The sequence below is a fragment of the Pinus tabuliformis genome, chromosome 5_1 (genome assembly GCF_031772625.1).
Source record: "Pinus tabuliformis cultivar Carrire ecotype Pingquan chromosome 5_1, CPIR1, whole genome shotgun sequence".
NCBI classification, from domain to species: domain Eukaryota; kingdom Viridiplantae; phylum Streptophyta; class Pinopsida; order Pinales; family Pinaceae; genus Pinus; species Pinus tabuliformis.
In genome coordinates, this window is record NC_142305.1 from 780,659,468 (window position 1) to 780,671,780 (window position 12,313).

General features: G+C 36.8%; 1 pseudogene; it reads right to left on the reverse strand.

The window, feature by feature from the left end:
- Nucleotides 1–10,951: 10,951 nt before the first annotated feature.
- On the reverse strand, nt 10,952–11,973 carry LOC149167270 (transcription factor WER pseudogene; annotated as a pseudogene).
- Nucleotides 11,974–12,313: the final 340 nt, after the last annotated feature.

The following is a 12,313-nucleotide window of genomic DNA, read 5'->3' on the forward strand; positions in this document are numbered from 1 at the left end:
AATGGTTAATCCGAGGTTTACCGTTTGTAATACGTGCGTGTCTGGCATCGTTCCCAACGAGGGAGGATTGATCCCCTCACTGGTTCGGACACGAGCTCGTGCTTCTCCTTTAAGAGGAGCTTTCCCAGAGTATAAATGCAACAGTTGGATTTATCCTACCACAAGATGAGCTACTTGTTTGGTTTTGCTGTCTTGGAGAGTTAATTACTCTCCTACTCCAAGACACTAGCCTAAGCTATGTTGGTGTTTCAGAGCCCTAGAAATGTAAAAATTACTAGATGAATTTTAATTAAGCGCTGTGTTATTAACGCTGTTATTACTCAAATGGGTAAATGGATACGAAACCAATGGTGTTATGACCCGACTCAACTGAATGCAATCGAATATGATAATGTAATCTTTTCAATTCGATGAATCCTAACTAAAGTAAGGAGAGAGTTTCCATTCACTTCCAACAATGCAAAAATTGATCACTAAGAGAAAATATAACAAATTCTCTAATGCACTAATTTTATCAAGACAAACTAATGCAAATCAATTCCAAACCTTTTTTTTTATTTTTATTTTTGTGTAAATTCAAATCAAAGAAAGTTGATCTAAATCTACGATTGATTTTTCAGAATGTAAACTATGCAATTGTAATCTAAGCACAATTCACTTGAATAGTATGCAAATGTAATCTATGCACATTTTTCATTCATATTCTGAAAATGAGAATTCTAATTATGCAAATGTGATCTATGCAAGAGAATCCTCAAAACACAAGATGATTCTAATGTAATCTAAGAACCAATCAAGTGCAAGTCGAGAAAATTGGGTGAGAGTTCCAAAGATCAAAAAATAAAAACACTCAAAGGCGATTAACACTCATACACAATTTAGCCCCCCCGGCAAATGAGGGGGAAATTTTTTGCAAAAACAGAAGCAAAAAGATGCAAAATTGTGAAAAGACTGAGACAAACCTCCAAGTAATGACCAAAGGAAATCAAATTAAGAATTTCTCAAAAAAGAGACTCAAAACACCCAATTGATGAAAGCTTAAAGTAGAAATGCCAATGGAACAAGTTCAGGTGAAGATCTTTGACAGGATACTAATGGATCTGGGCAGTAAAAACTAAGAAAAAGCAAAATCCAAGAGAAGAAAATGTAAAAAATGGAATTTTCTCAAATTTTAGCAGGGGACGCAGGCAACCTGTTAGAACAGGTGCGTACCCGCTCTGTGCACACAGCAACAATGCGTCCAGAGACGCACTGTGCAATACTCAGAGGTTGCGTCCTACTGTAAAAATCAAGAAAAACTAAATCTAACTTAATGCTAAGCTAATCCACCCAAATACAAATTCACACAGTCAAAAACCAGAAAAATAAATCGAATTTCTCAGAGCAAAGTTCATTCAAAGGAAAAATCTTTTTCATTCTTGGAATCCCCAGTGGAGTCGCTATTTTGTCAGGCGGAAAGAGTCGATAGTGCGGACACAAATCAACCTCCCTAGGAGCCTAAGACTCTCTAGTGACAAACAAGACAAACAAGAGCAATCCTTCTCTAAACATGCATTTACTATATTGGAAATCAAGTGTTTAGATCCTACCTGTAGTCCAACGCTGTTGTAGCAGTCCAGCTCCGCGGATCCGGATGAGCTCCTCCTTCACTTTGAAACCTGCATCCACTAACAATCAAACGATTAAATAGCACTTGATAATCTCATAGAATAAAACATATTTAACACATAGACCAAGGAGTACATGAAACAACTCATAAATAACAAGTTATTGAGAAGAATGGACTCATTTGCATTAATAGGAAACAAAAGGAACAATTACAACCTGAGCCTTGGTGTTGTGCAAGTCCCTCCCAGGGTCCATCAAGAGTTCTCCTTTACTTTGACAAAGCTCACCCACTTCCAAATAGAACAAGTAAAGATGACAATCTCTCCTCACAAGCTTCTAAATGGGAGTCCTAATTCCTACAGCATCTACCCTTAGAAATGTTTAGCTTTCAACCTCCCCTCCTTCTGGCCCAAGGCCTTTATTTATAGTGCTCAGGAAGAAGTTATTCAGGTCCACCATCAATGGGATAAGTCCCTCTTTGGGTGGGATAGTTCCCCTCTTGATGGGATAAGTTCCTCCTTCATAGGGATACATGAACCATCTGGAGGCGCTCAATACACGTCGAACAACCTTCTAGAATGCTCTAGAAATGACCACAACTAACTTTTTAAAGATGAAACTTGCGCATTTTGACTTTTACAGGGGGACGCACCTGTCCCTTTACATACAGAGCGTCCAAAGACGCAGCTTTTGTGAACATTGGGTGCGTCCCCGCAGGCAAAGCTGAGAGAACCTGCGTACCCAGAGATAAACACATTTACAAAGACTTTCTCTCATTTTGGAGTTTGACATGACAAGCAGAGGCATAAGACTTGCCCAGGAGGATAGCATGACTGTTGATAGAGCCATACTAACTGTTCATGACCATGGTGACATTTTTTAGTGTAACAGGAATTTGCGCATATACGATGCAGAAGCATAAACAAAGATGTGTACAAATTCCATATACAGAAATTTGGCATATACGTAAACTGTGCATATATGGAAGATGTGCGCATATACGGAAACTGGACATATACGGAAGACATTCTGCATCGTATATGCGTAAATTCCATATACATAAATTGCGCATATACGGAAACTGTGCATATATGGAAGATGTGCGCATATACGGAAACGGTGCACATCTTCCGTATATGCCCAGTTTCCGTATATGCGCAATTTCTGTATATGGAATTTGTACACATCTTCGTTTATGTTTCTACATCGTATATGCGCAAATTCCATATACATAAATTGCGCATATACGGACACTGTGCATATACGGAAGATGTGCGCATATACGGAAACTGGGCATACACGGAAGACATATAAATTGCACATATACGGAAACTGTGCATATACGGAAGATGTGCGCATATACGGAAACTGGGCATATACGGAAGACATGCGCATGTCTTCCGTATATGCCCAGTTTCCGTATATGCGCAATTTCTGTATATTGAATTTGCGCGTATACGATGCAGATACATGAACTTTCCTGCATGTGCATATCTTCCGTATATGCACGTCGTTCACGTATCTTCGTTTATGTTACAGAAACTGTGCACATATACGGAAACTGGGCATATACGGAAGACATGCGCATATACGGAAACTGGGCAGATACAAAAGACATGCGCATATACGGAAACTGTGCATATACGGAAGATATGCGCATGTCTTCCGTATATCCCTAACTTTCCTGTATGTGCATCTCTTCCATATATGCACGTCGTTCATGTATCTGCATCGCAGATGCGCAAATTCCATATACAAAAATTGCGCATATACGGAAACTGTGCATATACGAAAGACACGCGCATATCTTCCGTATATGCCCAGTTTCCGTATATGCACAGTTTCCCTATATACGCAGTTTCTATAACATAAACGAACATGTGTACAAATTCCATATATAGAAATTGGGCATATACGCAAACTGTGCATATACGGAAGATGTGCGCATATACGGAAACTGGGCATATACGGAAGACGTGCCCATGTCTTCCGTATATCCCTAACTTTCCTATATGTGCATACCTTCCGTATATGCACGTCGTTCATGTATCTGCATCGCAGATGCGCAAATTCCACATACAGAAATTGAGCATATATGGAAATTTGGCATATACGGAAGATAGGCGCGTGTCTTCCGTATATGCACAGTTTCAATATATGGGCAATTTCTGTATATTGAATTTGCGCGTATACGATGCAGATACACGAACAACGTGCACATACGGAAGGTATGCACATGCAGGAAAGTTAGGATATACGGAAGACATGGGCATGTCTTCCGTATATGCCCAGTTTCCGTATATGCGCACATCTTCCGTATATGCCCAGTTTCCGTATATGCGCACATCTTCTGTATATGCACAGTTTCTGTATATGCGCAATTTATGTATATGGAATTTGCGCATATACGATGTAGAAGCATAAACAAAGATGTGTACAAATTCCATATACAGAAATTTGGCATATACAGAAACTGTGCATTTACGGAAGATGTGCACATATACGGAAACTGGGCATATACGAAAGACATTCTGCATCGTATATGCATAAATTTCATATACATAAATTGCGCATATACGGAAACTGTGCATATATGGAAGATGTGCGCATATACGGAAACGGTGCACATCTTCCGTATATGCCCAGTTTCCGTATATGTGCAATTTCTGTATATGGAATTTGTACACATCTTCGTTTATGCTTCTACATCGTATATGCGCAAATTCCATATACATAAATTGCGCATATACAGAAACTGTGCATATACGGAAGACATGCGCATGTCTTCCGTATATGCCCAGTTTCTGTATATGCGCAATTTCTGTATATTGAATTTGCGCGTATACGATGCAGATACATGAACTTTCCTGCATGTGCATATCTTCCGTATATGCACGTCATTCACGTATCTTCGTTTATGTTACAGAAACTGTGCGCATATACGGAAACTGGGCATATACGGAAGACATGCGCATATACAGAAACTAGGCATATACGGAAGATATGCGCATGTCTTCCGTATATCCCTAACTTTCCTGTATGTGCATATCTTCCATATATGCACGTCGTTCATGTATCTGCATCGCAGATGCGCAAATTCCATATACAGAAATTGCGCATATACGGAAACTGTGCATATACGGAAGACACGCGCATATCTTCCGTATATGCCCAGTTTCTGTATATGCGCACATCTTCCGTATATGCACAGTTTCCCTATATACGCAGTTTCTAGAACATAAACGAATATGTGTACAAATTCCATATATAGAAATTGCGCATATACGGAAACTGTGCATATATGAAAGATGTGCGCATATACGGAAGACATGCATGTCTTCTGTATATCCCTAACTTTCCTATATGTGCATACCTTCCGTATATGCACGTCGTTCGTGTATCTGCATCGCAGATGCGCAAATTCCATATACAGAAATTGAGCATATACGGAAATTTGGCATATACGGAAGATATGTGCGTGTCTTCCGTATATGCACAGTTTCCGTATATGCACAATTTCTGTATATTGAATTTGTGCGTATACGATGCAGATACACGAACGACGTGCACATACGGAAGGTATGCACATACAGGAAAGTTAGGGATATACGGAAGACATGGGCATGTCTTCCGTATATGCACATCTTCCGTATATGCCCAGTTTCCGTATATGCGCACATCTTTTGTATATGCACAGTTTCCATATATGCGCAATTTATGTATATGGAATTTGCGCATATACAATGTAGAAGCATAAACAAAGATGTGTACAAATTCCATATACAGAAATTTGACATATACGGAAACTGTGCATTTACGGAAGATGTGCGCATATACGAAAACTGGGCATATACGAATGACATTTTGCATCGTATATGCGTAAATTCCATATACATAAATTGCGCATATACGGAAACTGTGCATATATGGAAGATGTGCGCATATACGGAAACGGTGCACATCTTCCGTATATGCCCAGTTTCCGTATATGCGCAATTTCTGTATATGGAATTTGTACACATCTTCGTTTATGCTTCTACATCGTATATGCGCAAATTCCATATACATAAATTGCGCATATACGGAAACTGTGCATATACGGAAGATGTGCGCATATACGGAAACTGGGCATATACGGAAGACATGCGCATGTCTTCCGTATATGCCCAGTTTCCGTATATTCACAATTTCTGTATATTGAATTTGCGTATATACGATGCAGATACATGAACTTTCCTGCATGTGCATATCTTCCGTATATGCACGTCGTTCACGTATCTTCGTTTATGTTACAGAAACTGTGCGCATATACGGAAACTGGGCATATACGGAAGACATGCGCATATACAGAAACTGGGCATATACAGAAGACATGCGCATATACGGAAACTGGGCATATATGGAAGATATGCGCATGTCTTCCGTATATCCCTAACTTTCCTGTATGTGCATATCTTCCATATATGCACGTCGTTCATGTATCTGCATCGCAGATGTGCAAATTCCATATACAGAAATTGCGCATATACGGAAACTGTGCATATACGGAAGACACGCGCATATCTTCCGTATATGCCCAGTTTCCGTATATGCGCACATCTTCCGTATATGCACAGTTTCCCTATATACGCAGTTTCTATAACATAAACGAAGATGTGTACAAATTCCATATACAGAAATTGCGCATATACGGAAACTGTGCATATACGGAAGATGTGCGCATATACGGAAACTGGGCATATACGGAAGACATGCGCATGTCTTCCGTATATCCCTAACTTTCCTGTATGTGCATACCTTCCGTATATGCACGTCGTTCGTGTATCTGCATCGCAGATGCGCAAATTCCATATACAGAAATTGGGCATATACGGAAATTGTGCATATACGGAAGACACGCGCATATCTTCCGTATATGCACAGTTTCCGTATAAGCGCAATTTCTGTATATTGAATTTGCGCGTATACGATGCAGATACACGAACGATCCTGTATGTGCATATCTTCCGTATATGCACGTCGTTCGTGTTTTCCGTATATGCACAGTTTCCGTATATGCGCAATTTCTGTATATTGAATTTGCGCGTATACGATGCAGATACACGAATGACGTGCATATACGGAAGGTATGCACATACAAGAAAGTTAGGGATATACGGAAGATGTGTACAAATCTTCCGTATATGCCCAGTTTCCGTATATGCGCACATCTTCCGTATATGCACAGTTTCCGTATATGCGCAATTTATGTATATGGAATTTGCGCATATACGATGCAGAAGCATAAACGAAGATGTGTACAAATTCCATATACAGAAATTTGGCATATACGGAAACTGTGCATATACGGAAGATGTGCGCATATACGGAAACTGGGCATATACGGAAGACATTCTGCATCGTATATGCGTAAATTCCATATACATAAATTGCGCATATACGGAAACTGTGCATATATGGAAGATGTGCGCATATACGGAAACGGTGCACATCTTCCGTATATGCGCAATTTCTGTATATGGAATTTGTACACATCTTCATTTATGCTTCTACATCGTATGTACGCAAATTCCATATACATAAATTGCGCATATACGGAAATTGTGCATATGCGGAAGATGTGCGCATATACGGAAACTGGGCATATACGGAAGACATGCGCATGTCTTCCGTATATGCCCAGTTTCCGTATATTGAATTTGCGCGTATACGATGCAGATACATGAACTTTCCTGTATGTGCATATCTTCCGTATATGCACGTCGTTCACGTATCTTCGTTTATGTTACAGAAACTGCGCATATCTTCTCAAAATCTTAGCACTATGTAAATTAAAAATCTAATTAGAAGATTTTCAAAATATAAATAAAAATAAATTGAAAAAGACTCATCAGATAGATATATAATGTAGACCATTGAAATTTCAGTGGAAATTTCATTATGATAAAGTTTGATAGATATATAATGTAGACCATCGAATTTATTGTTAAAATACAGAAAATAATTCATTGAACTAAAGATTGTTAATTTTCACATTTAAAAAATTACCACATGCTGTTTTTGGAGAGGACAACCAAGGCCTTAGCTTAGGGAAGAAAAGGAAAAAATTCCATATTTATAATCATTAATAGAGACAAAATTTGAGAGGAAAAGAAAGATAGAGTCGTCGTTAGTGACTCACCATTTGGGGCTCTCTTGTAAATAAAAAGTTTTTGTTGAATGGCGTCGTTACATATTTGCAATAACATCCCCAATCCTCAAACAATGGAGAGACAATGCCAGATCCATATAATAGACTTGTCGAGGATGTCGTTAAACTCATTCGATGGTATTCCCATTCACCTTTGTTGGCTTTCATCGCCAAATTGCATCGGCAGGGCTTTAGAAAGGGATGTATGGATGTAGCCCAGAGGATGCAGCTCATTTTCCATTTCAGAAATCAATATCTTAAGCTCATGCTCAGCTATACCAAGGCACAAAATGTCACATGGGAAAGGAGAAACCTCCTGGCACATATCTAACAATAGATGATTAAATGGAAAGCTTTGAGCATCTCTTATCTCTGTCATGTAGTCGAAAACTCCCTTCAGCACACACAGCGGGATCTGATTCTCCAATTTAATAATATAGTGCATGATACGCATGTAATAAGCCACACAAAAACCTTTGTTTTAGAGTCTAAGCTATGTATTGATATAGAAGAGGAGGATGCAAGGATTAATGATTGTAAAAGGAATGATAAATCTACGAACCATCATTAGAGTGAAGTTTTGAGAATACTCACCGAAATTATGAGAGTGAAACGAACTTGGCACAGGTTATGTGAGAATGTGGTCACGAAGTTTATCTTGTAGCTCTTCACCTGTGAAAGCTACGCACAAGGAGAGTCAATATCTTTCTCCATCCTCCAATGGTGGTAAGGCCCAAGGGAGATTAGCTATGGAATATAGGCGCCTGGTTTCATCATTAGTAAATGAGTCACTGCGCGCTAGTTCACAACCATGTTTAGTCGAGGATTATCGATTCAATTTCAAATTCCAAACCGGCAATGGCACGGATTCAAGCTCTATGGGCGAGCCTTATACAGTCTCCAAAGTATGCTAGCTGGTTGTCATCCTCGGCTTGCCTTCCATACTAGAATGAAATAGCACACTTCGAAATTCAAATTTGAATTCAAATCAAATGGGTGGATGAGTATTAATGTCGACGGACTGGATTACGTAGTATCATGTATGTTATGTCCATGAAGTGCATTCTCGTCAGTGTTATATGGTCATGGAGCAGTCGCCGGAAATAATCGCGTTATTTGTTGCCAAGAAACCAGGGAGATGGGAGTCCCCATATCGAGGCGGCCAAAACCCACTGTCAAGGTACTGTCTCTCGTACTCTTAAGGTGTAATAAATATCCTATAGGGGTGGAAATAAGGCTTGCCGAGTATATGACGTTTCCAAAATATTTGACTAATCACATGGCCGTCATCAATTCATTAGTAAGGACCAAGTATAAAAATAATGAGAATAGCATGAATGATTCAAATTAGTGCAAGAATTAAGAAATGTTGCTAAGAGTATTTAGGTTGATAGATGTCGGTAGAGTAACTTTTTTCAATTTAAATGTTTATATATATATATATATAGAGAGAGAGATATTAGATATATATTCGACATAATTTTAAATCACATTTATTTTATATACTTATAAAATTATTATTTAAATTATTAAATAACATAATATAAATGTAAATTAAAATAATCAATTAAAAAATCACAATAATTTAGTTTTATCAACTATATTTATTAATATAATTGCAATAATAAGAAAGAAATTATTAATAAACAAGTGTTATATAGTAGCTATTATATGTTGTTTAGTTTTAATATAATTAAATTAAACTAAAAGTAAAAGTATTAAATTTAAGTTAGTGTTAAGGTTTAGTATCTAGTTAATTTAAGTTTTATTGATTGGTAAATTGAGTATTTTGTTAATAGCTGCATTATGGTGGTGGAGAATTCAATCTTACCCAACAATAATAATGGCTTATTGTGCTAGTAGTACATTTGTCGTGAAGGTTGTCTAGAAGGTTTTACATTTTCCACAAAAAAGTTAGATAGATATATTTTAAAAAGTATTTGTTCTTGCCAAAGTATAAATAAATATTGTTCTTGCGAGATATATCTATGAAACATAGATTGAATATATTCCTTAAAAATATATATATTAAAATTGAAGTTGATTTATTTACTAAGTTATTTCTTATTTGAATTGAAAATTATTTGAATTTATTATCAATAATTTTATACTTATTTGTTATTAATATTAAGTAAAATCACAACTTTTTTTACTATAAGTAAAATTATTTGTTAAAAACAATTTTTTAAGTGTCAAACTAGTTGTAATATATATTAAATAAAAATTTATTATTTGAATCTATTTTCATTTAATTATTGATGAGTTTATGAATATAGTTATTTATTTCAACTAATAAAACCTGCATGTACCAATATTTATTAATATTGAACTTGTTAATTAATAATATTTATTATAAAAGTAGTTTGAATATTATAAAATAGTTAAGTAATGTTTTAGTTAATTAATGGTTGATAAGATTTTATTTTGTAATTATATGAAATTGAGAAATTTTGTTGGTTAGTAATCACTAGAAACTCTGTACATTTACATTTACATATTAATCTTATTTATTTTATGCAAATATTTGATTAAATTATGATAAATAGTAATTGATAGTATTTAAGTGAATATGAAAATGAGCTATTTGCAAGGATTTTAATATAGTGATTTTTTATGAAATTTAAATATGAAAAATTTTAATCCTAAAATCATGACATAAATATTACAATTGTATCTAAAAAATTATCACACAAATATAAGTCAATTACCAATATTATGTTAAACAAAAAATGCAAGAGAAATATTACAAAATGAAACTTGAATCGATAAATAATTTTAAATATTACAGAGAATCTGGAATTTTCTTTTTATTATCAAACACAAAGTAATAGTTAATGAAAATAATACTTTTACTTAAAAAAAAATGCAGCACACCTCTCTTAACAACATTTACTATAGTTGTGGAATGCATTGATTGCCACTCTACTTGGTGGAAAGTTTCAGATTGAGATCCCTAAAATTTTATTGGCTCCATTCCCTGTCACGGGATTTATTCATGGTGTTCCAGAAAAAAGTTTGTCCACAGCTCATTCCTTCCGCACGATGTTGCAGCCCAACTTTGTCTAAAGCTCTCTCCACCCATGCGTAAGTGATTGCAACGGGCTTCATGTCTGTAAATAATTGAATTCATGAATACATTCTTTGTCTTGTTCGTTATTGTAGTTTTTTTCCATTGCTCTGTACAAGTCTTCTGATGTAAAATCTGTTGAACAGACGAACAGAGAGGGAGCAAATTACAGTATTGAGACGACTGCTTGTTCGAAACAATGAACTCTCGGCTAAACTAACTGCATCTTCCCCAGAATAATCGTAATGAGGAGATTGCTGGTAACCTAAACTCGACATAGAATAGATAAAATGTGTAGCTGCTGTTTCGACGACATTATCAGCCAATGGCAAACCAATACACTCAAATTCTTCGTTTCCGATGGAATCGTTCACAACTAGGTCGCGCCATGAGAATTTCCTGGTTTCTTGAATGTTCCATAATTTGAAGGCTTCATCTGATATATGATTACTGCAGCCCTCATCGTTATAGCCATTTGCTCTTACAATTCCACAGTGTCGCACGACTATTTTTATTTTAACGGTAGTGGCTTTGAACACAGGATTTTGAACAGGAACAGGAGATCTTGATCTTGTTCTTCGATTTTCTGAAGTCCTGGGTTGAGATTTGTTCATTGACAAGCATAGCTTCTTGCCCATATGAGTGTTCCAGTAATTCTTGATTTCGTTGTCTGTTCGACCAGGCAGTCGTCCTGCTATTAGAGACCACCTGCAAATACATTGTATAGTTGAGATTAACTCAATGGAAGATTTCCAAAATATTTCAAAACCTAAGAAAACTGAAAGTGTCATGTGCACTGATTTTCTACATACTGATTGCCAAGAAGACGCTGCAACCGAATAATGAGCTCCTCCTCGTCGGGAGAAATGTTACCATGTTTAATGTCGGGGCGAAGATAGTTAAGCCACCGCAACCTGCAACTCTTTCCACATCGCTTAAGACCTGCAAAACAAAACCTACCCGCTCATTTAGCCTCTCAATGCGCATTTTGTTTGCAATAAAAATTGCAATTAGAATTTTACTGAAACTCACCTGCTTTTTTAGGGATATTTTTCCATCCATTGCTGCTATGAATTCGAATGTATTCAGAGAGATTCATATCCTCCATGGCGGACCAAGCCCCACAGCTAAGACCCTTTGAACAGCTAGGGGATCTAACCATCTTCAATATTCTTCCGTAACCCGTTAAGGCTAACTCAAAACAGCTGATGGTCTGCTCTGACACGGGACTGGCCTCCTCACTTCCCTTTGAAAATAGCGCACTTCAAAATTCAAATTTGAATTCAAATCAAATGGGTATATGACACGGGACTGTCGTCCTTGCTTCTCTTTGGAAATAGGGCACTTCAAAATTCAAATTTGAATTCAAATCAAATGGGTATATGAGTATTAATGTCGACATACTATCATGTTGCGATCAAGGCCGAGACTGAGGTAAATGTGCCGGA